General features: G+C 46.1%; 1 pseudogene; it reads right to left on the bottom strand.

Annotated features, from left to right (window-relative positions):
• Nucleotides 1–959: 959 nt before the first annotated feature.
• LOC147702352 (rac GTPase-activating protein 1 pseudogene) lies at nt 960–2793 on the bottom strand (annotated as a pseudogene).
• Between the last annotated feature and the right edge of the window lie 2515 nt (nt 2794–5308).

The raw sequence follows: 5308 nt of genomic DNA, 5'->3' as shown, positions 1-5308 counted from the left end.
TAAGTAGGGGTCGGACGGAAGGAGAGCAGCTGGGAGGCAGGATGGAAAACATATTGGGGGAGAGGCCGCGTGAATAGCAGCATTGGGAAAAAAGGCAAAGACAGAAAAACCAGAACAGAAAATGACAGAATAACAGTAAACAGGAAGAGACAGAAAAGGCAGACAGAGCGGACCAGCAGAAGAGCAGGTTCTTCAACTGGACCACCAGAGATGAGGTGTAGGCAGGAGCCTGTGGGTGGAGGAGGTCCTTGAACACCTACTTGAGTCACCAGAAGGTGCTGGGGGCAGTGCCTTAAGGATGGAGCTGCAAAAGGGGAGAGCAGTTACCCTGACCAGGAGGTCAGAGGGTTGGCTCCTTCAAATCTGTTAGCAAATGGCCCACAAGGGTTGTTTTATTTTGTTGTTTTTTTTACAGATTTTCCATATTTAGTTTAAGTCTTTAAAAGCATATAATAAGGGTGGAAAATGATGCAAATATTTCTTGCTCGAAAGGCAAATATGGTCCGAGATACTGCATGCTTGTTTCTCATAGCTAAGCCTTTCAGCACAAAAAGACTGAGATGGGAAGGTAGGAACTGAATGTTCTAGCAGTCCATCACGCTGAAGGGTGACAGTGTAATAGCCAGTTTGTGCACAATGGAGTATGTCAAGTGAAGGGACACTGGTCAAAATAAAAAAACATACAAAACAGAGCCAGGAGTCATTTGCTAGAGATGAAGTATAAACCATTCAAAGAGCATCTAAAATGTTTGTAATCTTGCTAAAAATAGTACTATCCATCATGGTTTTAAATTCTATAAGTCTTTTATATTTTTTGTAGTCGTTTGTGATTAAAAGCTATCGGAAAACTGCAGGAATATAGCAGGCTTGGAGTAAAATTCATGTGTAGTCGCAGCAGAACCACTGGTACTGTCCATCGCTCTAGTCATGGAATAGGCTAAACAATGATTGCCAACAGCTCACTTCAGCATGGGAGAGGCAAATAAGTTTCCAGGACGGCCAATGTCGGTCACAGACTTGCTTTTGCTTCCAAACTTGGGTGTGGTTCCGCCAAGGGTCGACCGGACTCTCTGGGACAATGAGCTGGATGAGGGGGTCTTGGAGAGTTGCTGCTCCGGGGTAGTGTTTGGTCCAAACAGGCTCCCTTTTATATCTGGTGTGCCTGGTGTGTTGTAAGCATTGGTGTTTTCTATGATATGATTTGGGTCCATGTTCTCCTGTTCCACCATCATGAACTGGCTCCAGTACTCCACAGGCAATGAAAGCAAATGCTCTATCACCTTGGGCTGTCTCTTGGTGTCCTGAAGGATAGTCATGGGGTCCGGGTCTGGCACAGCGTGTGCAACAAGTGTGGGGCCAAATACCCTGACTAGGTTAGAAATATCCATCTTACAGTCTGGACTCTGGGCAACTCTTTGTAAGTGAATCATAAGGAATGCCAAGGTATCCCGGTGTGCAGGGGAAGTTCATCCACAGACTCATAAATAGCAGCTATGCTGTTATCCTCGTCACTGATTTCTGCTGCAGTCATGAAGGTCTTGTTGAGCCGAAAGGTAAGAAGAGGTTCCTTCAGGTTTCGCAGAAAATCTTTCAGGTAACCACACACAGCATGGATGTTGTCTATCTTACAGAGCAAAGGAACAGTCTTACTGCATAAAAATTTCTCTTTCAAGTCCTTCACTCTGCGGTCCCATCCTGAAATTCGGTAAAGGCCAGTCTCATTGAGTCACCTCTGCTCAATCTCATTGACACAGTGTACAACAACAGAGGGGTTCATAGGTGGGGTAGAGGACACAAATCAGCCACGCTGCCCTCTCCAATCCGGACAGGAGTGCCCCCAAGTGTTGGGATACAAGGAAGGGGGCAACGATCACTGCACTCTGGATGAGATACCACTCAGCAGTCTCTACACGTGAGTTACAGCTTCCCAAACTTTATACGCTTCAGACAGGGAACGCACAACTCTGGCTTGATAACCGTTTTGGATACAGACTCATGCAACCTCATTCCCCCTGTACCCTGTGGGGTTCTGGTGCCGTCACTTGCAGAGTTAAAGTCTAAATTCCTGCTACCCAGGGTGGAGTCACTGCTCCATGGTTGCAGATTGACTGCCTGCCTTCGACTTCTGGTCCAATATGGTCCAGTCTCAATGGTGGAGATAGCCTCAATTGCACCACCATTGTTTGGAACCATCACAGTCGTCGTTGCCACAATGGATTCATTCTGTGATCAGCAGAAACTCAGATGGAGTTAACAGGTCCTGGGGGCACTCAGTATGAAGTCTAGAGGAACGTCTCTTCTCCCACTTCTTCAACCGGACAGTCCTCACCAAACACGAATCCCATTCCACTGTCTTGTCAAAACTGATATCCGGGAGGATGGACGCAGATTCATCAATAGTGGACACGTTTTTTGCACTGTCCGATAAGCGAGTGTGGTTATTATTTAGGAACTCCAGAGCATTCTTCTGATGCTCGCTGAGCTGAATGGAACCAGAGGCATCACACATTAGCAGCTCCCGAATCAGCTAGATCTGGCGCTCCAGTCGTTCACAGTCTGCTTCAGCATACTTCCTCCGCTTGATCTCCACATCCACCTGATTAGGAGCATGTCTCAATTTCACCTCTAAGGCACTGCGCTCTGCAGCTTTTGCTCGGTCTTTTGCCATTTCTTTTGGAATTCATCAAATGTCTTGGCCAGCTGGATAAACTGGGGTTCAATGCCCTCATTTAGCACGTCCACCTGGCGGATCAGCTGCTCAAACAGATTGCGCAGATTCAACATGGTCATCATAGCAATCTCCCCCCCCCCCCCACCCCGGGAGCTCCGGGCCAGGTCTCCGTTTCTGCGGCCGGCTCGCTCCCTGTTCTTACTTCCGGCCCCGTGCACTTACCCCGTAAACCCCTTTCTGCCCACAAGGTTAACATGATTGGCTACAGGCTAGTCAACATTTTTATTTATTAACCGTTGATGATTTGTTATTCCTGAATCATGTATGGAGGTCGTTCAGTGTTTGGTCTACATATTGTTTCTTACAGAATTGGCATAGAATCACATGAATAATAAATGTTGATCGCATGTCCACAGCTCTTCCCAATGTTGCTTAGTATCGAGTGGGAATAATAAATCTGACCCCACCCCCTGATTCCAATGCTTTTGCCAATTTTGCTTAGTTTGGAGTAGGAATAGTAAATCTTTTCAAGCCAGAGGACAGCTCTTTCCCCCAAATTGTTTCTTCTCAAGTGAAAATTTTAAGTTTGACTCTCTTCCCTGAATCATCTAATGCTTTATCCAGTGTTACTTAGTTTGAAGTGGGAATAGTGTATGTGGCCTCTCAGAGTTTAACGCTTTCCCTAATATTGTTTATTGTAGAGTTTAAAGAGTAAATCACCTCCCCCACAATCCAATTCAATACCCAATGTTGCTTAGTTTGCAGAGGGAATAGAACATCTGACCACACTTCCTCCTGCTGAGTCCAACACATTCTGTAGTGTTTTTTAAATATTTTATTGACACATCAATAAAACTCTCAATAGAGAATACATGTTTACAATGATTTTGATTTTATCAACCCCTTCACCCCCAACCTCCCACAGCCTCACTATGGGCCCGATTACAATGACAGTAGGATGAGCGACCAACCACCTTCGCAGTGGGATTGAGACGAACCAAAAGTAGTCAGAGGTTCCACCCGCCAAATTAGGAAGCAATTGCCTTTTAGGCAGTCGGAGTCATGGCTTTTTCCATTGCAGCCCATGCCGCAGCCCAAAAAGGGCTGCAGCACAAGCCGCAGTGGAAACATTTATGTTTTTAACTCATGGGGTGTCTGCATACGAGTTATGAATGTTTGGGGGGCAGCACAGGTACCCCCCAGGCCTTATAGCAGATGCCTTCGAAGGACGAGGGCCCTACTAGTGACCCCAAAATCCCTTACCGACAGCCTTTCTATGGCAGTCTGACCGCCATGGAAAGACTGTCAGAAATGAATATTGTAATCCCTATGGCAGTGCCTGCGCAGGCACTGCTCCTATTGTAGGGAAGACAATCTGACTGACGACCCGACGGGCTCTTTGAGCCCTTCTCAATCAATCAATCAATCAACCACGGCATTTGTAAAGCGTGCTACTCACCCGGAAGGGTCTCAAGGCGCTGGGGGAGATGGGTATGTTACTGCTCGAACAGCCAGGTCTTGAGCTGCTTCCTGAAGGAGAGATGGTCTTGGTCTTCTGAATCATCGGTCATTCCCTCTGACCAATCCAGTCCTATTGACCGCATCATACTGCGGTGGTCAGACTGGACCGGTGTCCAGACTGATTCCAGATGGGAAGCATCCTTTACATCGCGGTGATTACACCGCCATGCAGTTAGATCGTAGCCATTACAAAGCAAGGCGTTACATCGACTTGCGCTGGAGGGCGCTAGCACCTAAGGAATAGTAATATTTACTATTCCAACACCTTCCCTACTGTATGTAGACTGGTGTTAGAATAGTAAATCTTACTATTCCTAAATCCAGCACCCTCCAGCGCAAGTCGTTGTAATGACTTGCATTATAAAAACTGCGATGTTACATACTGTGATCATTTTGATCACGTTGTAACATCACATATTCATTCCCGACACCTCCAAAGTACTTGTTAGCCTTTAGACCAGCTAGCTCACAGTGCCACCATAAGCCCCCTAACCTTACGAAGGAGCGAAGGGTTTCTGGCCACTATTGAATGTAACATCCCTTGATCCTTTAGGGATCATGGAAACAGTGCAGTACTTTTCACCTAGTCAATTGTGCTCACTTAGTTTCAGAGAGTTACACAGATTAAACAATGGGGATGTTTTCAATAAGCATTTATTGAACCAGCGTCTTCTAGTATACAACATTTGTGCTGCAACAACCATTAGACAGAAACAGATGTATAGGATTACAAGCACCCACAGAGTAAATAAAAGGTGGAATTCTACCATGGTGCTAAAACAGTCAATGTATGCAAGCATATAGATACATAGCAGTAATCAAGCGTTCTTTTACGATGCAAACCCTACCTAAGTGTACCTGGCATGTATGTAGATGTAGAGCCAAGAATCCCCTGTGAAATAGCCAACCCCATTACCTGATGGGAGAGAACAAAGGATCCCATCTTTGTCTTGAGGGATGTCAGACCAGATTATATCGAACTAGCTATGTCTGTATGCTATGTGTCTGAATAGGAAACCATTTGGTTTAGTATGAAGGCCCTCATCCAGCAACCTAGTTGGTGGCATGCTTCATCAGCGGGCCCCACCCGAGGCACTGAGTGCGCCTCAGGTGTGC

This window comes from Lissotriton vulgaris, chromosome 7 (genome assembly GCF_964263255.1).
Source record: "Lissotriton vulgaris chromosome 7, aLisVul1.2, whole genome shotgun sequence".
Lineage (NCBI taxonomy): Eukaryota > Metazoa > Chordata > Amphibia > Caudata > Salamandridae > Lissotriton > Lissotriton vulgaris.
This window is presented reverse-complemented; position numbering and strand designations above follow the sequence as displayed.